Consider the following 23,315-nt stretch of genomic DNA (forward strand, 5'->3'; position numbering starts at 1 on the left):
GTTAAAGTCTGCCGCCCGGAATCGGAACCAGTGTGTGACAGCCGTCTGCACCTCTCTGTTGATCCTACATTATGAGAAATGTCTCAATTTGGGTGGGAAATATGTTGAAAAATAGCTCAGCAATTGCTGTGTCTGTTCCAACAAATCTTTCCATGAAAATGTGTCTTCTTTCTGTAAACGGCCCCAGGAGAACTTGCTTTCTGGGGGCCCTCAAAAAAGTTAATTGTTTTTCTTCCACCATGTTAATAATGTCAAAACAAGTGCTTATATAAATATTAGCAACTAGAGCGAAATTACGAGGGTCCCCCAGAAAGTAAGTTTCCCTGGGGCAGTTTACAGAAAGGAAACACAATTTAATGGAAAAATTTATTGCAACAGATACAGATATTGTTTAACTATTTTTCAACATACTCTCCACCGGAAATCAGACATTTATCATACCGTGGGATCAACTTTTATATCCGTGTGTCGTAGAAGTCTGCCCCCCCCCCCGGGATCGGAACCAGTGTGTGACAGCCGTCTGCACCTCTCTGTTGATCCTAGAGTATGAGAAATGTCTCAATATGGGTAGGAAATATGTTGAAAAATAGCTCAATAGTTGCTGTATCTGTTCCAACAAATCTTTCCATGAAAATGTGTGTTCTTTCTGTAAACGGTCCCAGAGGAACTTACTTTCTGAGGGACCCTCGTAATAGCTCTCGAGTGGCCAACATTTGTATAAGCACTTGTTTTAATATTATTAACATGGTTGAAGAAAAACAATTAACTTTTTTACCTGCTCCCATGAGAATGATTGGTTGTTTGGAGCCTCACCTCATCTGACTACATCTCGCCAAAATATTATAAAAAATTGTAGGAATTTGTAAAAAAATTGTAGTAAATTGCAAAATTGTAAAAACTGTGAACTAGTGTGAAAATTGTAAAAAAAAAAAATTGTAAAAATTGTAATTGTAATTATAATCTTGTAAAATTTTGACTTGTTACACATCTTAAAGCTTCATTGCTAATGTAAGATCTATGGAATATAATAAACGAAATGAAATGAAAAAAAAGTTAAAATACTTTTTGAAAACACATCTTGGTTCCGCGGATCGCAGGTTGGGAACCGCTGTCTTGGGACGTTTGAAGTAGTCGAGAAATTCTTGGTATTAAAAAATAATAATTTAATGTAATGTAATATAATATAATGCAATACAAAGGGGCAAGAAACTAGCTTCCCTACCCCATTATTTCCTGGCCTAGTTGTCTCATAAGTGGTGCCTTGTTGGTGTCACTTCTAACGTTCAGACCTGTATTCGGACAGTTTACTAAACAACAATGCAATACAGTACAATACAGTATAATATAATATGTGATTAGGCAGTCTGATGAAAGAATAAAGCTTTGCACAAACAATGAGCACATACCGCGATCCATTAGAACTAGTAGCGGGTCAGAGCAAATGAAAGCTCTCTAGTTTAGAAACTGCTTATTAGACCTGAAGGACAGTTTCAAGGCGAGTAGGCATTCCTGTACCTCGCTTCAATTAACTGTAAGGAGAACAGTCCATCTCGTACAGGTGATGTGACGTCACTTCATCGGTATTAGTGTAGTTTTCCTATACGTAACGTTCTCATTGTCGAACGCATACAAAAGTAACCTGTTTGTGTGCAAACTAGGATGTAATTTATTTCACACAGAAGTGGGCGTTATAAAAAAAAACTGTGGGAGAATTTTTCCTGCATTGCGGTCAGGTTTAGAATTAAACACGACCTTCGGGCAGATAAATGCAAACAAATAATACGTACAGACTGAAGCAGATGGCCGGTGTAGTTTGTAAGTGAAAGTTGTAGTGGGCCGCAATTCCGGAGTGACCAGCATAATGTTCTTATTGGGGAAAAGAGGCAACCCGCATATCGTCACATATATTTCGCAAAATGCTTTATTGTTTCATAACTGTGGAGGAATGGGTATCGCCATACGTGGGATTATAGACTGAAATGGATAGAGCGAGTCGTCTGGCAAGTATTCTACATTCTACGTTCAAGATTCTGATAATTACAGTGAGTGTTATAGACTGACTGCTCTTATTGAATAGATTTCATTTCTACTTCTTCCTGTAAACCATACATGGGCACAGTTTTCAGTTACTGAGGCACTCGATTTGAAATAGTTTGTTTATTAGGAGAGGAGACTGCAGAGTACGATGGGAAATATAAACTGCTGTGACCTGCGTCATCTTATCGTAATAGCTAAGGCGGTCAATGGCGAATTATTAGGAAAGCGCTTGGTTAACGTGAGAGACTCGAAAACTTTTATTTAATTTGGCAAATTAATTCGGCAGCTTTAATCATAAACCTCTTTACTATTTCTCCATCATTGAATTGATTTAAATCACAGGCGAGAAATTGCGTAACTAGCCAATAATATTCCATCACGTTGTCTACGTTTATTTTCTTGAATATTCTGGCGTTTATCAAGATTACTTAATAGATTTGCACGTTCTCGACCTAAAATAATTTCAGTAAATCATATTTCGTTTTCTACGCACATTTGATATATATTTTTTAAATTTCTTTTGGAAATAATACATACAAACAACATTTAATTCCTCGTACCTTTTAATGCAGTGTGTTTAAAGTATAATGTCGTATTTAGTATACTATGCAAATGTTAAGATCATAAATTTTTTTCGGAATAGTACGAAAAATAATATTTAATTTGTCTTACCTTCTAATTCAGCATGTTCTTTGTGACATAAGGAGTAATGTCGTTGTATATTAAATTTATTAATGCCTAATAGGATTTTCGAGCATAACATCGTATGTTCTCCCTTTCTAAACAGCAAAAAAACTCTTTCTCCCATTTCTCATGAAATAATCGTTTTCTAACGCGTACACACTGCTTTGTTAATACCATTATGCCACCACTGTTATTGCTTACGAAACTGATATAGAACCTGCCCACGCCTAGGAGCTGCGTGAGGGAGGAACGGGGACTGTGAAGATGATGTCACTCAGAGCGATAAGCTCTGTGAAGGTCAGTGAGGCATTATTTCTCAAGTGAGGCACGATGCCCATCTATGCTGTAAACAGTCACCATTTCATAGAATTTCAAACAACTAACTGCTAACAGGCAAGCGATGAATCAACAATGCACAGAAATTGTTATAAGTTACTTGTGATTGGTTACAAAAATATAGGCCTAATTATAAAGGTATTATAATTAACTAATTCCATTTTAAAATATAAGTATATTGATATTAAAATATGCTACAAAAATGATAGATTTGCTTTCGAAGGGAACAAGAGTAAGGTGATTCGCGGAACTGTTCTGACTTAAAAAGTGGTCCCCAGTTCAAAAAAGTTTGAGAAACCCTACACTAACCGACATTGATGCACGTGGGCATGGGTGTCATTTCATTGAAATTTCACATTTCTGTTGATAGTCTAGTTGTTGGGGCTAATAGAAGTTACAGGAGAATGGAGAAAGTTACACAACGCAGAGCTGCACGCATTGTATCCTTCACCTGACATAATTAGGAACATTAAATCCAGACGTTTGAGATGGGCAGGGCATGTAGCACGTATGGGCGAATCCAGAAATGCATATAGAGTATTAGTTGGGAGGCCAGAGGGGAAAAGACCTTTAGGGAGGCCGAGACGTAGATGGGAAGATAATATTAAAATGGATTTGAGGGAGGTGGGATAAGATGGTAGGGACTGGATTAATCTAGCTCAGGATAGGGACCAATGGCGGGCTTATGTGAGGGCGGCAATGAACCTCCGGGTTCCTTAAAACCCAGTAAGTAAGTAAGTAAGTAAGTCTGTCCTTGTAAACATCAAAGCTGTGTCCTATCTGGCCTTACAGAGAGCTGTGATGTGAATTTAGTGTGCATATTATAAGCAGTGCTGGTATGTAAATAAACAGAGTACACTTGAGGAAGTGTAAAAATAGAAAATAATTAATTGCAGGAAGAAACGGTACTTGTTGGCTGATGCGAGACAAGTGGTCGACTTTGTGGGAACGTGCTTGCGAAGTATCGTGCTCTATCAGTTATATATTTATCGGACGTAATCATTTGCATGTAGAGGCTATTTGCATAAGACGTACTTCTCTTTAATGCATCTGTTGCGAGATGAAGTCCTTGTGACCTTGTATCGGATCGCTATTTTCTTCGTTAACGGTTCTGGCCGCTACATGCAATGGTTACATAACGTGAACCGGATGCTCGCGCCTACATCAACACGGTATTATAATCAAGTCTTTTGATAACCCTTCCTCCACGCCCTCCCTTAAGAATCTCCGAGTTTTTTTTTACGTGACCTCTTTTCCGAGCTGGCCAGCAACGGGGTAGGACTGCACAGGGTGGTGAAGGAAGGGCGGATGTGACGTCAGCCCGTCTCCGCGAGCTCAATCGATCTCTGCAAGAAGATTCGGGTCGTGGCTATGGCGACGACCCGCGTGGATGTGAACTCAGCACTGCCGCGCACCTGAATGGACCATTCTGACGTAAAGCAGATCTCTTATTCGACACTGTAACTGCTGTAAGTCTAGTTTTCCTGTGCAGTTCGTGTGGGTATTTGGATCACAAGTTTCCTTTTCCCAGCGGCAAAATAGATGACAGTAAAACAATTCTCTTTTTCTTTTTATTCTCTCTTTCTCTTTCTTTTTTCTCTTTTCTTTCTTTTTCTTTCTTTTGTATTTGAATTATTTCTTACTTCCTTTCTTTTATCATTTCGTATTTGATTTTAATTTAGTCTTTAATTTCTGTGATGCTCTTTTATATGTTGCTTTCCTTCTTTATTTCTTTCTTTTTTATCATCTTTTCGAATTTAGTTTTTTTAAGTGTATTCTTAATTTCTTTAATACCTTTTTATATATAATTGATAATGAGTTCTAATCAGTCAATACTTAACATAAAAACACAATAAAACATGTTATAACATCATTTAAACAGGTTTTGAAAACAAACGTTTTCGCCAATTTCGATTGGCATCTTCAGGTCGTGTATGTCGAATAGAACATGTTATGATAGGTGAGTGAACACTTGGTATATAAGGTTAAAAACAGAAATTAAAAATATTATATACTTAAAAACAGAGAATAGAACTAGCAAAAAGACACCACGATGTATGTAGAAGCACACATACATCGTGATGTCTTTTTGCTAGTTCTATTCTCTGTTTTTAAGTATATCATATTTTTAACTTCTGTTGTTCACTTATCATAACATGTTCTATTCGACATACACGACCTGAAGATGCCAATCAAAATTGGTGAAAACGTTTGTTTTCAGAACCTGTTTAAATGATGTTATAACATGTTTTATTGTGTTTTTATGTTAAGTATTGACTGAATAGAACTAATTATCAATTAACATTGCACTTAACGGAACCAACATGCCTTTAAAATTTTTATATGTAGCTTTTATTCAATCATTTATTCATTCTTTCTTTCATTTCGGTATTTGTTTCTATAATTTATCCTTAATTTATTTAATTTATCCTTAAATTTTCATACTCTTTTATATGTTGCTTTTATTCTTTCTTTTTTCACTCTTTCTTTTTTCATTCATCATTTGGGTATTAGTGTTCAAATTTATTCTTAATTTCTTTCATGCTCATTTATATGTTGATTTCTTTCTTTCTTTCTTTCTTTCTTTCTTTCTTTCTTTTTCTTTCTTTCTTTCTTTCTTTTTTTCTTTCTTTCTTTCTTTCTTTCTTTCTTTCATAATTTCATTATTTGTTTCTTTAACTTATTCTTAATTTCTTTCATACTCTCATATATGTTGTTTTCTTTCTTTCTTTCTCTCTTTCTTTCTTTCTTTCTTTCTTATGTTGCTTTCATTATTTCTTTATTCCATTTTTCTATTACATTGATTGATTCATTCATTAAATTATTTATTTATTTATTTTCCTATTTATTTATTTCATTCATTTATTCATTTCCTTATTTATACTGATACTAGGTCGTCAAGCGTTCACTTCCAAATCACTAACCAAAACAAAACAAATAAAATAGAAATAAAAACAAATGCCTACGTAAACGTCAGTAAAATACCTACAACGAATCAAAAGGAATTCAATACAAAATAATAATACAAATACCAGTATAAATATAAATAAAGATCTTGTTTTCTCTCATGGCTTTAGGCCTTTTGACCTGTTTCCACATCAAGATAATTTATCTTTCCATCTGGGTAGGGGACATCCAACATCTCTTCTTCTTCTAGGGCTATTACCTAGTACGAGGAATGGAATTTTGTTAAATTCCATCCTTTAGATATGCTTATACCAGTTATCTTGCAGTTCATCTTTTCTTTCTTTTATTGAGATCTTTCCTAATATCTTCATTTATTTTCTTATCCAGAAGTGTCACTCCCGCTGCTGAAGGTAGGGACTTATGCCTGCCGTTTCAATTGTCCTGTTATCCGAACGTTTTAGTGTCCAGTTCTCACCTACATTAGTTAATATGGGTACTGCCACCATTTTATACAATTTTAACTACTGTGTATAATATTATTATTATTATTATTATTATTATTATTATTATTGAAGTACTATAAATAAATTACCACATGTGTGAAAATACAATATTACCTATTTAAAACGGATTTTATTATTATTATTATTATTATTATTATTATTATTATTATTATTATTATCTCTGCCGATCTATCTGTTTATCTCTCTCTCTGTCTGTCTGTCCGTCCGTCCGTCCATCGATCCGTCTGTCTGCCTGTTCCAGATCAGCAGGAAAACGCGTCTGCCGTCTGAGCTACGTCGGTGACCCCTAGTTATGTTTTCCCCTCTGTTTTAATTATTGCAAATAATCTCTAGCGTCATCACAGATATAAATGAAACAATTACTCTATTGCCAATAGACCAGCTAAATGGGATTGCAATTGTGAAACTTCCTCAGGACATGGAATATCAATTGATGCTAATAATCGTGTGAAATCTGAAATTATTTCATTATTAAATTATACTCTGCCAGTTGCGAAATTGACTGGTCAGTAAATACTAAAATACTACGCATGTAAATAACCATTACACTTGTGTAGGCTATATGAATAGTATGTTGCAGCGTTTTCCCTAGGCTGGCCCTGAAAGTTAGTATTGAAATCTGAGCTTATAGCACCGATTAATACGGGTTCGGTTATGCCACTAATAATGCATTTATGAGGATTTGTTATACCATGTTCTGTTATTCCTTTGTCCACTATGATCTCGACTGTTACCGTGATGAGTGATACCAAATATGAGTATTATAGGAAGTTTGACCACTTCGCTCGTTTCCCGTGCTTCCGTCATTGAGCTAACTGGCGTTGCTGTGAGTTAGTGAAACTGTGGCGTGACAATCGCTACGAGATTCAGAAGTGGATAGTTGATAAAGTTGTGAAAGCGCTCGGCGATCATAACTTGATGTATTGTACAAGAGAATAATAGTTGACAACGTTCTCAAAATGCGTAAAGGGGAGTAGAAAGCAAAAAAGTATGACATTATTATTACGTAACTAGGTACCGGCGTTTAGTTGCATGGAGTGAATAATTACAATTTCACATTTATTTATTTATTTAAATATACAGAATATAAAATATAATTAGAACAATAGAAATAGAAATAAAATAATAAAATCAATATAAAAGAGGATGCAGTAATATTAACAAAATTTGAGGACCGAATGAGCAGCGCTCGTGTTCGGTCGCAGTTCAAATATATTATTAATATAAGAGGAATACAGAAAATAAAATAAAATAGGAACTAAAATTAAAATTACAGCTACAGTGAAATTATATAATATAATATATTAATATAAGAGGAATATAGAAAATAAAATAAAATAGGAACTAAAATTAAAATTACAGCTACAAGGAAATTATATAATATAATATTAACATAGAGAAGAATAATATCGTACGTGAATGAAGCAGGGCAATTTATGAAAAAATATATATTCCGAAATTATAGATTACAAATATAATACTTATAGTTTGATTAATTCATACACGTAGACTATAAATTTATTTAATAAAATTGAAAGTTTTTTATACAGGATTTATTGGAATTGGTGTCGATTAATTATTCTAGGGGCGCATTATGATGACCAAACGTTTAAAACATGGCTCTAGAAACGCTTAGTTTACTGAAGTAGGAGAGTTTAAAATAAACCAAACGGAGTAAACACAAGACTTACTTACTTATTGGCTTTTAAGGAACCCAGAGGTTCATTGCCGCCCTCACATAAGCCCGCCATTGGTCCCTATCTTGAGCAAGATTAATCCAGGCTCTACCATCATATCCCATCTCCCTCAAATGCATTTTAATATTATCTTCCCATCTACGTCTCGGCATCCCCAAAGGTCTTTTTCCCTCCGGCCTCCTAACTAACACTCTATATAAACACAAGACAGAACATTTTATTAAAAAATTATTCAAAATGGTCTCCTCCTGAGCCTACGTTCCATTGTAATACACTTGCAATGTTAAGTACTCTATTATTTCACATCCATTTTCTAAAGAGTCTCTAAAAACTTCATCAGGCACAAGATTTGTATAAGAAAGAACTTATGTTCACAGAGATAAAAACTTTTTCGATTAAAATCGAACTAGACATTCAATGCATCCTTCGCACTCCGTTTATGCACCAATGTTTACAAGCACTTTTAAAATTTTTGGTTGATAGAAGATTCCTCTACAAAAGGGGATATAAATTAAGCACACTCTATAGATTACTTGTTTTAAAATGCATTGTTGTGTAAATTCTCATCTCTAGAAGAGTAGTGTCATCCATCCGTTTTGTACAGAAGCTAACCACTTTGTCAACGAGAACTGGAGAGGTCAGGGAAAACTCTCCACTCTGAAACCTTAATCCCCTGTGCGACATCCATTCCCTATCCTGCGGTTTCAGAGGATAACTTTCCGATGGGAATAGGGATTATACTTGCGTGAAGCCACTCTTCCGCATCTCGGTGGCGTAGTGCGTAGCCGTTGATGACTTCATTTTATCTTGCCAAGAAAGTGGGGAAAATTGAGTTAGTGGAAGTTAACAAAATTTGATTTACCTTCTCAAACGCAACACAGCAGCAACGTGTTATTGTGGATGCCTCAATCTCTGAAATAAAAGTAGAAAGTTACCGCGTATCTTCAGGTTTTGAAGACTCATGTGAAGCTATGAGGTAGAGCTAATGTTGCTTCATAATTTAGGCGTTAGGGGGTGAATAATCAGTATTATAATCTGGCCTGCTTATCCTCAAGAATGACTACTCATCATGTATTGACAGAAAATAGAGCAGACCCCACAGGTTATGGAATATACAGGCAAAAAATCCAAAGTAACATTTTGTTAATTTTGTAGGAGAGAGAAGAAAACGTTTAAAAATTCACCCGTTTAATAATTTCTTTAATAATTGAAGGGTTCAGAACCATAGTGGGCCAAGCGCCATTTACTAAAACCGTAGAAAACAAGGGTTAAAATGAAGTTATAACCATAATTCAATGGAAACATAGCAAATAATATAAAGTAGGATAAAGTTGCCTATTTCCGTCATATCCCTAATCCCGTGATACTTTTTTAAAATTTAATGTCAGTCAAAGCTTTGCCGTTTGACTATAGCGCCAGACATCTTTCTCGAAAGAGTGCATGTTTCGCCTACTTTAGAGACATCGGTGAACTTCCTAGCGACATACCCAGTACCCAGTGAAAAAATACGTATGACGGAATTAGGAGTATCACGGAATTAGGAGTATTACGGAATTAGGCAACTTTACCTACACACCTTAAAACTAAATTATATGTCAATCTTCATTAAACTATGGTATTCACTTAACTTTAACCCTTGCTTTCTCCGTTTTTAATAAATGGCGCTTGGCCCACTATGGCTCTGAACCCTTCAATTGTCTTTTAATCAGCTGCAATTCCTTGAAAATACCTCGACTGAACGTTTATTTTTAGTTGAAAAATGAATGTTACGCATGTTGAATTTACAGTGCTTCTGAATACTAAAACATGAAACACTGAATGCAATTCAAACTTAATTATAATTATATTCCTAATTTTTAAACATCTAGCGGCGATAAATAGTTTCTATTTGATAAGTAACACAGTAATAACAACTCCAAACATCTTCAATAGTAAAAATCTTCATCCAATAGCCACGATACCCAACATTCACAGCTTAAGGAAATGGATTAAAACAAGAAATATCGCGCAAATACAAGATTATGAACGAAGAACAATGTTTTTTGAAGTTGTTTTCTGTGCTTTGTTTCTCCTTCTGTCTGGTTTGTAATGAAGCAGTTTATATGGATTCTTATACCCTTCCATTATATTATTCAGATTTTTTATACATAATTCCTTTCCTATAGCCTGACTATAAACGATTGTTTTACTAGTCTATCTTTTCTTACTTTTGCAGATAAAGTTATTTTTTATTGTAGGCCTACGCGTTGTCAGCGTTTCTTTAATGAACCAAATTCCCACATGATTTATGAAGATTATGATTGTGATTACTATTATTATTATTATCATCATCATCATCATCATCCTACATTTTGTTGCTGAACATCCTGCTGACGATACATCTTTATATTGTTCAAACAATGATTTGTTTTTGCTCAACCTTTTTATGACTGAATCTTTAAATAATGCCATGTCTTGGTTCCAGGCGAATGCATTTAGTCTCAATATTAATAAAACACAGAAAATACTTCTTTCTTTAAAAGAAACTACGAATGTTCAATTTCAGACTCATGTTAAATTGCTTGGTTTGACTCTTGATACCAAATTGAATTGGGGTCGTCATATAGATTTACTTTTTTACATTATCTAGAGTAATTTTTCTTTTAAGACAGTTGAAAACTTCGGTATCCAAATCTTGGGAAAATCGCAATATAGCGAACGTAGAAGGTCCGCCCAAGACCTCTTCCACTTTTCCCCTACTAGCTCACCAGACACTCTACGTGATAGGCGAGTGTTGTGTCGAATGAACATTTCATGTGGGTGGGGATAACTTCCCCTACTGGCGTTCGTTATATTGCGATTTATCCCAAATCTTGTCTTAGAATATCATATTATGCTCTGATATACCAAAATTAATTATCTTGCAAAAAAATGCCGTACGTATCATTACGGCTGCTTCTTTTAATGCTCATTGCAGACCGTTATTTAAACAAGAGAAAATACAGACTGTAGTGAATGTTTATATATTTGAATGTTTACTTAGGGTAAAAAAGTGAATAAATAACTATAGTAGTGGACGAGATATACATAATTATTATAATACCATGTCCAGTTATCTTCTACTTGAACCGGCATTTAGATTGAATAAATCAAAGTCTTTAAAATTATTCAACAAACTATCTTATGAGGCTCATAGTGTTACTTTATCTAGATTTAGAATCGTTTTACGGAAATAGCTTTTTGATAATTCTTTTTATAATGTGAATGAACATTTTGAACAAGCAGGAACCCTTCACTTCTAATTTTAATTTCAATTTTATTTTTAATCTGTACGTGTGTTTTTGTATTGACTGACTATGTCCATAGCATTTGTTTAATGTTTATGGCTGTAATTAAATTAAATCCTTGTTTGCCACCGCTGTAGCTCAGGCGGTAGCACGTTTGCCTGCTGATCCGGAGTTGCGCTCGGGCGTGGGTTCGATTCCCGCTTGGGCTGATTACCTGGTTGAGATTTTTCAGTGGTTTTCCGCAACCGTAGACCTAAGACGAATGTCAGATACTCCATAGCGAATCCTCGGCCTCATCTCGCCAAATACCATCTCGCTAAATAACTCAGTAGCTTATACAGCATCGTTAAATAACTAAGTAAAAAACATTCTTCTTCCTATTTTGCACAAATTTTAGACATTCAGAAGTAGCGGGGCACTGATCAAGATCATCGTTTAAGACAATATTGGACAGACAAAATGCATAGGATATAACCTAAACTCTGTTACGAGTCGATCACTATCGGCTCTTAGAGTTGCTTAACGGTAGTAAAAATTCGAAGGATCCGGAAAGGGTGTTGTTTGCGTAAAATATGCAATAGTAAGGGGACGAATCGGTGAATGAACTTGGGGTGAACAGCAAGAGATGTTCTTTATGAATGGAACGTGTTTTGAAGTTCACCGGCCCCTTACTCTGCAACTTTCCGTTCTCTCTGTCACACCTCGTTTGCCATGAAACACCTCGAACTGTTCTCTAAGTTTATCTTATGAAGATATGAATTGCTAAGTTATTGACATTAATATAGGCCTTTTGTAAGCAAAAGCTTTGAACTTCAAAATCAATAGTGTATTGCGTGTAATTATTTGAGTCATTGAATTTAAGCTGAAGTCTCGTAGAAGGTAGAAGATAAAAAGAGGATGTCATAAAAATTAGGAAGTTGTTAAACTTATTTTGAAAATTATTTTGCGAGTTGAGTCATTAGAATATAATTCCGAATTTCTAGTATGTTTATGCAGAAAGAAATAAGTTAATACAAAAATATGTATAAAATATAAATATACAGTAAATGTAATAAGTTAATTAATCAGTAAGTAAATTAATTAATAAGTAGATAAGTATTTCAAAATAATGAGTCCACTTAAACTGAAAACAGGGTCACATAGAATGAAAATATGTATTTAGAATGTTTAATGTTTTAATTCCCAAGTTCCAAATTTGTTTTTTCTTTATCAACAGTAATCTCACTAGAGGTTTTGATTTTATCTAGAGAAAATCGAAACTCGAGTGGGATTTAATTTACTATTACACGATTAGAAGAGAGTATATGAAGATTAGACGAAATAAAGTACCTTAATACAATAAAATATTAATTGACTTACTAAAATTCTATTTCACTAATGTTACCTTCACCAAAATGTTTGAACGGAGCCACCATTTTTAGTCGACTATGCGGGAAGGAAATTGCGATCGCAAAGCATGTTTTATAGTACCATAAAGAATTTACATTTTGAAATGTTTACAAACAAAGAAACAAATGCTAGGGTAGTGATAAAACCAAAGAAATGCTAGGGAGGCGATAAAATTAAACAAATGCTAGGAAAGCGATAAAATTGTGCGATAAGCAGCCATGATTGGTTGAAAGACTTCCTTTCGTACCGTTTTATTTGTCAAAAGTAGTATGACGTAGTAAAAGTAATAGTCATATTAAAATATCATAGTTTTATTTTCAGGATATAGGCTAGTTCTTAAAATAAAAGTGCTCGTAAAATATGGACATTAACAACGCAGTAGTAGAATAGGTTAGAACCAAAGAATCCGAGGCTTAGTCATTACATAAGTTATGCATGTACGTATGTTGTTAGAGACATAACTTATCCAAGACTGATGTCAGGTTCCTTGTGAACTAAACCTCAACGAAAGAAATATTATCCAGCATATGCACAGGAATTTTTTATTGCGACATACAAATTCCTGCGTCATGATGTGTGTACGTCATCTCGTACATTCACCAGCGTTTGTTTAACAACACTTTCACTTGCTGAGGATGCTTCAACGTTGAAATGATTATGGCGAGTAAGTGAATGCGGAAAAAAAATTCAGAAGAAAGCGATATTGCCTTCTCTACTTCGATAGTTCGAGAAATCCTAAAAAAAAATCCAGTAGACTAATATTATTAGCTTTGGCAACAGAGTGGTAGCTACCGGCGTAGCTCAGGCATTAGCGCATCGATAAGAGGATGCGCTTGACCGTGGGTTCGATTATCACTTGGGCTGATTACCTGATTGGCTTTTTACCAAAGTTTTTCTAAACCGTAAGGTGAATGTCAGGTATTCTTCGGCCTCATCTCGCCACCATCTCGCTATCCCCAATTCCATCGATGCTTAATATCCCAGTAGTTGATACAGCATCGTTAAATCACCAAATAAAGAAAAAACAGTGGTAAAGCATTATAGCAATTCACGCCTTGACCATGAGCTCAGGGAAGGAACACTGATATCATTTTACATTATAATAAGAAAAGGAGTGGTTTTCAATTGGAAATCGTCGCCGTATCGTGTTTTTACACGACATGAAAGCCACTTATTTATTTTCTAAATAATCGTTGTATGTCAATCCCGGATGAAGTGCATTTATTTGCTTTTATCACTTCCCTAGCATTTGTTTCTTTGTTTTTTAACATTTCAAACTGCAAATTCTTTACGGTACTATAAAACATGCCTTGTGATCGTCATTTGTTTCCCGCATAGATAGTCGACTCAAAATGGCGGCTTCGTTCAACGTTTTGGTGAAGGTAACATTAGCGAAATAGAATTTATGCTCGACCATGCCGAAATGTAGTAATTATACACCTGGTAGCACTCCTTTAATGAATGTCATTAAAGTACACCTATTCATTAAAGTTCAGGTTTTCGATTATTCTCGGATATGCAATCGAAAGACAACGAGGGAAACGTCACGGAGGTTGGAAATCCAATACTGTCGCAGAAGGTTATGTTCTGTTACTATAATAATTAGCGTTAATTGTAAATAATATTCAAATAAATTCAATTTGTCATCTCGTTTTTCAATTTTAAATCAATTTCCAGGTTATACATTCTCTGCATTACATCAAGGTCAATGACATTATTGTTCCTCGGAAAAAATCAATACTTTCGCGTCTGCGCACATCTCACAATTTACGAGCTATGAACAAGGTCACTTCCGATCTTCTGTCAGATACAAATAAAATGAATACTTCTGAATAATTTCAAGTCAGAAGTATGGTCGAGCATAAAAAGTCGTATGAAACTTGCCTATAATGGTAATTAAGACGCTCGTATGAAAATTATGAAACTCGCTTGCGCTCGTTTCATAAACAAACATACTCGCGTCTTAATTACTATCATTATAGGCTTGTTGCATAATGTACTATTTAGTAAGTCAGTTAATATCTATTTTATTGTATTATAGTACTTTATTTCTTCTAATCTTTATATACTTTCTTCTATTTGTATCACCCCCCCCCCTACCAATTTTTTCTGGGTTTGCCAACATTTGAAATTGCAAATTCTTTACGGTACTATAAAATACGCTTTGCGATCGTTATTTGTTTACCCCATATAGATAGTCAGTTGAAAATGGCGGTTCCGTTCAAACGTTTTGGTGGATGCAACATTAGTGAAATATATAATTTTAGTAAGTCAATTAATATTTTATTGTATTCGAGTATTTTATTTCTTCTAATCGTTTAATTGTCAATTAAATCTCACTCGAGTTTTGATTTTCTCTAGATAAATCAAAACCTCTAGTGAGATTACTGTTGATAATAGACAAGTACGATACACTTTGAGTGAACCACGGTGGAAAATATGTGGTGAGCTGGGCCTAATTTCGGAATGTCGTATCATATGAAGAAAAATATACTGCATTTCCGTCGTTAATTACTTCTCTTATTAACATATGCATACTGTTCATTTGTAAACAGAAAACAAAATTAGAAGACTGAAACCAACACAAGTATAGTTTCATTCCCAAAATTGAATGACGTAGGTTTGTTCTATGTGCTGGTGTATTCCTGATGCATCGCTGAATTGCATGGTATTAGGGATGATGAAAAGTGTATTTTCATGAAGATCTCGAAATTATTTTTTGCAGCATCATAATAGTTTCTTAGTTTTTGTAATTTTCTTCGTATAATAAAAAAAATAACACAATGAATATCCTAAGACGAGGTGTACCTTGCGGTCTAAATGTGTATATCAGTTGAAATCATACAGTCTAAAAAATCAAACATATTTGAAACAAAAGGATCCTTCCAATCGGTGGTACACAAGTGTCTGAAAACAGGAATAACACGTTATACGCGTTCTTATGAATGGATAATTGCTACACGGTAATGGCCAGAGGGTCCGCTGTAAATGGGGGCAGTTATTCCCCACATCTGGTGAAGCATTTGTTATATTCATTGAATGGCAAACAGGGAAAAATTCAGAAGGGGCGGAGGAATGGCTGGAAATACACGCAAAGACTTTGCACATACGCATCACGAAAATCAATACCTGTGTGCATAGACATCGGGATTTCTGTAACGCTTATTATCCGGGGTGAAGTTTACAAGCTGCAACTTCCAATAATGTCTGTGGCATGAGGAAGCTGGAAACTGTACGTTGGTAACAGACATTTGTGTGTGTGGGTATTTATGTGTCTGTAAAAAACCTTCCAGGCTTGGAAATTTTTCCATAATGGACGAGGCTTCAGGCCTATAACACCTGCTACTGTATTTTCCATGTTTTCTTTAGTCATCGTAAGTCCTATTTACCATGTGTTTCTTAATTTAAAATCTGCCTGGGGATCCTACTTTCTCCTATTATATCAGCGATATCGAAGGATATTCAAAGCCCCATCTATGGCTGAAGTGCTAGAGCAGAGGTGACCAAAGTAGGTGTCGTGATTACATCGTGTAGTCACAGACATTCAAACGGGTACGAGGAGTTTCCTGTACATTGCTTTATTTTTAATTCACGCACTGAAGGCAAGCAGTGTTGGTATCATGTTCTCTACAAACTCTGTCTCCACAACTCCACAAGCAATAAGAGGTGGTTTCGTAAAGAATGAGATGAACTTTTTTGTTGTTCTGTCGGACAAAATCTAATATGTTTACTTTGCTTAACGGTTCGATTAGGAGTATATAGAAATATTAATTGCCACGGTGAATAATGTATTATTATTATTATTATTATTATTATTATTATTATTATTATTACTGACCACTAAGTATGTGTTTCTATAATTCTTCTGTACGTGCATGAATATTGATATTTTTAGATCTCCCTAGAAGGATAAAATCGTTAGGTTCTATCTCAGTTTTAATCTTCTTTATCTTTAGATGAAGGTAACTATTTATTAGTTATTCATTTAATAATAATATTGTAGAAAAAGTGATTCAATATTACGTGCCAACGAACTGTACACGCGAGGAATTGACATGTCTTAAATCATAGCCAGGAAGAGAAAGATGAGATAAATAAATGTAAGGAAGTCAGTTACCTAATGAGGTTTGAAATATTTCGTGCTCCAAAGCCTTTTAATAGAACAGAATTTCTCAAAAGTGTAGGCTGATGAGTAAAATAGCTTAAATAACTTGTCCATAAGAAGTTTTTAATTTTGAAAGAGTACGAATTTCTCGACCAAGTATCGAGGGAAGAATTTAGAAAATTCCTGATTATATTCAAGAGGAAGGTTAAAAAAAGAAGCAAGAAAAATCGTATATTATTCACTGGCTCTTCATGACAGCAGTGACATTACTGATACAGCAACGCTTGAGATTTTTACCCGCGGGATTGATCAAGATGTTAGTACAGGAACCACCACTGGTTGTACTCTTAGTTTTCATGCCAAGTACCTTTCCTCCGTCTCCTTACTTCATAGGCTGTCTGTCGCATGTAATCACTGCAGCTCGAGTTTTGGTCACCGCTGTGCTAGAACGTGCTTACTTAGTGGCCTTCAATCCACGCAACCCGGGATCGATCTCCGGCCAGATCGTGATGGAATTTATGCTGGACAAAAACAGACATTGTAGATAGGTATTCTCGGAGTACTCCCGTTTCCTCTATCACTCCACCTGCCTCCACTTCATCTGTCATCTGCAGTAGCAGAAATAGACTGGGGGTGAAATCTTCGGGGTAGTATAGATTTTTGATTCTGATATAGGAAGGACTTTGGGTTCGGACCCCTGGGGCTTACTAGTAGGGCTGAAGAAAAGTATTGATATCATGGTAGTAAATCATTTCTATGTACATTGTTTACAAAATGCGTCGCGTTGCCGGGTATCCCTGCTGTATGTAAGGAGCAGAGAGAGTGAACATCCGACTCTCCTCAATAGTAGACCTGCTTGAGTGACGTGAGGTTGTATCAGAATGCCGAAACAAAAATCCAACAAAGAACAGATAATAGAGGACTGAATTCAGAACACGGGGACTTTGTGGATTTTCTCCTAACATATTCACGTCATCCGCATAGACAAGGAGCGATGTAACCCGTTCAATTCCAGACCCTCAATGTTATCCTGAACTTTCCTAATGGCATATTATAGAGCGAAGTTAAAAAGCAAAGGTGATAGTGCATCTCCTTGCTTTAGCCCACAGTGAATTGAAAAAGCATCAGATACAAACTGGCCCATACGGACTCTGCTGTGTGTTTCACTGAGACACATTTTAATTAATCGAACTAGTTTCTTGGAAATACCAAATTCAATAAGAATATTATATAAAACTTCTCTCTTAATCGAGTCATATGCCTTTTTGAATAACTGATGTATTGTACCCTTATACTCCCATTTTTTCATTTCTGAGTTAATATATATATATATATATATATATATATATATATATATATATTCCTGAGGAAAGAACTTTGATCATGCGACATCATGTGAAGATGCATGGAATTGTTGTAATTCACCGAGAGATTTATAAGACGGCGAATTTATGTGAAGAATAATTTCAGTTAGCACCTTTGTCTTGCAACTTTATTTTAGAAATCTGGAACCTAAAGTTATGAAACATTTTGTTCAGATATGACACGTGAAACTTTCTGTGTATTAGTTTGGTAACATAGGTAAACCCTTTCCAGTTAATTACAATTTATTGTGCCACATAAGTATGGATAGGGGTACAAGTGATGCGGGTAGCAGCGAATAGGGACAGAGTATTACAACTCTCGTTGAACTCATTAAGTGGCACAGATAATAAATATAGGTTCTAAAACTTAGATTAGCGGGTAGTAGTTTGATAAAATAGAAAGTTAAAAGGATTAAGTTAAATGTATGTGCCTTAGATATGTTGTAAAATCAGGTAAACAACCCCAAATATTAATTTCCTTAATACACCGAATTATTTTCTACATACTATACTTAATTTTGAATTTTCACATGTTTAAATTAACTTAAATGTTAAATAAAAATAAATAAATCTGATATCATTTACCTTTTTTTTAATATAATACTATGTCATTCGCATATATAAGAAAGTAAACTGTAACATTTTTGGGGAGATTGGGTGATATTTACTGTAAGAATCAGGGTCAAACTTCTTAAAGAAACTCGTGGGAAATAGAGTTAAAAATTTTTACTGCATCTGCACATAAAAGTAACAGCCATTTGCCTTATCTTTAGCACATTTGCAACGCGAATTTCGACCGTCGGCAAAGGATATCAATGCCACCAAAAGTCAATTTTCAACTGCAGAGTGTCCCCTGAATATTATGTGTGAGGAATTTAACACAACAAATATTCGGTAAAGAAGTCTTGGTCTTAAACAAGAACATGAACCAAAGAAGAGTTATAGGTTGCAGTTTTTCCATTGTTGTTAGTGTTTAAGGAGGTAAAAAGGGAATGGTGAGAAGGATATCTTTCTCATTGGGGTCGTTACGAACAGCTTATCTGCCTGACTTACCAGAGCCAATCTTTGAAAAGTTATGAGCTAATTATTCATTTACAGTAATGCAAGAAGTCCAATTTATAAGTATTCTTAATAGCGTTCCCTTGCTTTCTGCCTATTTAGATCAACTTTGTGAACTTGTTTCTTATTATTTTGTTTATATTGTACTTCTTAGGGATTTTTGCAGTGATATAAACTAGACAATGATCAAAATTTTTAGCTAATTGTAGAGCTTGAATGTTAGAATAATGGGCGTTTGAAAAGTTGGAAGAGTGAGAGGTATGAATTTAAACTAGATCGATGCTGACGTACAATAACAATGTCACCCCTTGCAGCTACATAGAAATTGGCGATAATACAGACGTGATGAATCACCACAGTTGCAATATCAAATCTTAGTTATAAATGTTGAATGAGGTTTGAATATTAAGTATGATGAATAGTAATTACAATTGTGTGTGTAACCCTTCGACGAACTACAGAGGTTATTAAAGAACGATGACACAACGATGCTTACGGAATGAAAATGGCAGAGAATTACGTTTCTACAAATCTCAGTCTATCGGGTAACGAGACCCAATCCCTTTGTGAAAAGTATCAGCTAACTGGGCCATTTTAATTTAGAACTGCGATCAAAATCAGCAAATATACAGTAGCTAGATCTCTTCAGTTTTGATGCCAACGAAAAATGAGATTCTACAACCTCCATTATTTCGCGAGAAAGTTTAGATAAAGCTTTCCATTGGATTCAGTTAGACGATTGGGATTTGTAGGAAATCACAAACATTTGTGGCCAGCAGAACTCATTGTTCTCGTTTGACGGATTCAGCTCGGGGTTTCGTTTGTGCTATCTGGCTTCATTTCCAATTCCGAAGTTAGAAATCATTTAAAGCACGTTACTACATGTTTCACAATAAAATTCTAAGAGCGGCTGACACTATCGGTGTGTACATTCCGGACCTCAGATTTCCCCTCTAAGTACTTTTCAACCCTTCGTGCCGTGACGCACTCAATGTGTAGAATATTTGACATTTGAATAAGAAATTCAAAATCGTTGACATGTATACATAAATACAGTATTATGAAGCATCGCCTCTTTAATATCATTCATTCCTTTACAATAGGATTTGTTCATACAGAATGGAATGGTAGGCGAATGGAAAATCATTAAATGAGTTGGGAGGAATGATCGAAGGACTTACAGAAAACCTGCTCCACAGTTTCTTTCTTTTTTTTTTTTCTTCTCGTATTTTGAAGTATTTTCTCTGATGAGTTCCTGTTTGGATGCCTTGACGGTTGATTTGTAATACGTAGTTGCGTTTCGTATTCACTTTGATAATCAATCGGCCTGTTTGGGTGTCTTCTTAACAGTTATCTTTGCAATAATTGCGTTTCGTATTTGCTTCGACCTGTTTTGGAGTCTTGACGATTTCTTTGAAATAGTGCGTTTCGTATTTGCTTCGATAAGGAGTAATCGACCAGTTTGGGATCCTTCACGGTTGCGTTTGTAATAATTTTGTTGTGTATTGTCTTGGATTAGTTTGAGAGTCTTGCAGTTGTCTTTGAAATTATATTCTTCGTATTTACGTAGATAAGAAGTCATCAAACTGTTTGGTTGCCTTGACGGTTGTCTTTGTAATAGTTGCGCTTCGTATTTGGCATGATGAGAATCTTATGATCTGTTCGGGAGCTTTGACAATCGCCTTAGCCATAGTTACGTTTCATATTTGCTGCGACATGTTTTGGAGTCTTGACGGCTGTCTTTGAAATTTTGCTGCATCGTATTTGCTTTGATAAGCGGTCGTCGACCTCTTTTTGATGCCTTGACGGTTGTCTTTGGAATGTTGTGTTCCGTATTTGCTGTGATGGTTATCAATTACATTGTTGTTGAAGGTATTTATTTAATCTGGAAATGTTTCTTAACCAAAACAATCATTTTTAAAATAGGCCTGTCGTTGTTTTGAACCACTTTATTGATCTGTTGCGATTTTCTGCCATGTGACATCTGGTGGAGAACAGTTGACAATCAATGCAAACAGTTGAATGTCTATGTTAAAAATATTTTTCGCACTAGTGTTAAAACTGCTTTTGCGATCTACCGTGTTATAATATAATGTCAGTTTTTAACATGTTTACCTAGATTTAAAAGATCTCTCTTTAGGAATGGCTGCTTGAAAACAAACAGGTTGCAGAACGTTTAAGAAACTCGTATTTCAAACTTTCATTATGTAATTTTTCTCTCATCACGAAATTTAATTATGTAGGCCTATAAAGAACAAATGGAATTTAGTTTTCACACTTTAATTTTGCAGGACTAAGGCCCGATTGTATAAAGCATTTAATCTTAGATCAGAGGTTAAATTGATCCTCGTTCTAGCTGAACTTCGAATTTTGTGTTGTATAAAGTCTAATCTGAGATTAATTTGTCATAAACTAAAGTCAACTTTGACTGAAGAAATTTCTCCGATTAAGTTAGATGATCCAAGTTCAGTTACGTCTTTTTCTGTTTGAAATATACGAGTGGCAGATTGTGCAAATAGAATAACATTATTATTAATATTAATAGATATGGTAAGTACATATACTTCTTCTTTTTTTCAATTTCTTGCCTTAATACATAATACATAAACATTCTTATATTTTATAAGGCTATATCGTGTTCGTGTTCAGCAGTATCAAATAATATAACCTATAATTATATTATGTTCATAACAATCATTAATTAATTATTAATGGATATGATATGCACATGCATAAATTTTCAATTAACTGTATTACTAAATGAAAATGGTCGTCTTATAAAGGTTAATTAGTATCAAACACCATAACATGATAACAACATAACCTATAACCTATAATTATGTCAATTATTATTATTATTGATATGGTAGGTAAATGTTTTATATATATTGAATTCCACGTATTACTAATCGAAAATTGTTATTTTATAAGGCTTTATCATGTTCAGCAATATAAACATAACACAATAACAACATAATCTATAATTAGGTCTATATTATGTTCACAACCATTATTATTAATAAATATGATACGTAAATTTATACATATTCAATTTCATGTATTATTGAACGAAAATTGGCGTTTTATAAGATATCATGTTCAGCAATATAAACATGAGTTAACACGGTAACAACATAACCTATAATTGTCAGTTATTATTATTATTATTATTATTATTATTATTATTATTATGGTATATATATATATATATATATATATATATATATATATATATATATATATAATATTCCACGTATTACTAATGAAAATTATTTTATAAGGCTTTATCATGTTCAGCAATATAAACACGAGTTAACACTATAACAACATAACCTATAATTAGGCCTATAAATTTGTGCATATTCAATTTCACGTACAGTATTACTAAACTAAAATTATTTTATAAGGCTTTATCATATTCAGCAATATAAACATAACACGATAACAACATAACCTATAATTAGGCCTATATTATATTCATATTATGTTACTAAACGAAAATTATTGTGTAAGTATTTTGTCGTGTTTAGCAATATCAAAGAACATGAAAACGACATAGGCCTAATCTATAATTATGTTATATTCATTGTATGTTACTTTGTTATTTTATAGATATCAGACTATTCTGACAGTTCTACAGATGAGGATATTGAATTTCACCGGGCTCCCCGTGTATTTCATGACAGGGGAAATCCTTTCACGGACATGAATGATAAACAGTTCAAATTTAGGTATCGCCTAGATAAAAATACTGTAGAACAATTAGAACTGAGACTGAGAGGATTTCTGCTGAAACCAACCAGGAGAAATAAACCGCTATCACCAATGTTCATGATATTGTTAACACTAAGATACTTTGCAACAGGGAGTTTCCAGATGGTTGTTGGCGATTTACTAAAAGTGGATACAGCAACTGCCTGCAGAACCATACACAAAGTCTCTTATGC

General features: G+C 34.4%; 1 protein-coding gene across 1 annotated transcript in view; it reads left to right on the forward strand.

Moving 5' to 3' along the window:
* The window catches only part of LOC138716143 (puratrophin-1-like), a 1,133,117-nt gene that overhangs the window by 988,712 nt on the left and 121,090 nt on the right, over positions 1–23,315 (forward strand). The window lies entirely within an intron of this gene.

This window comes from Periplaneta americana, chromosome 16, assembly GCF_040183065.1.
Source record: "Periplaneta americana isolate PAMFEO1 chromosome 16, P.americana_PAMFEO1_priV1, whole genome shotgun sequence".
Lineage (NCBI taxonomy): Eukaryota > Metazoa > Arthropoda > Insecta > Blattodea > Blattidae > Periplaneta > Periplaneta americana.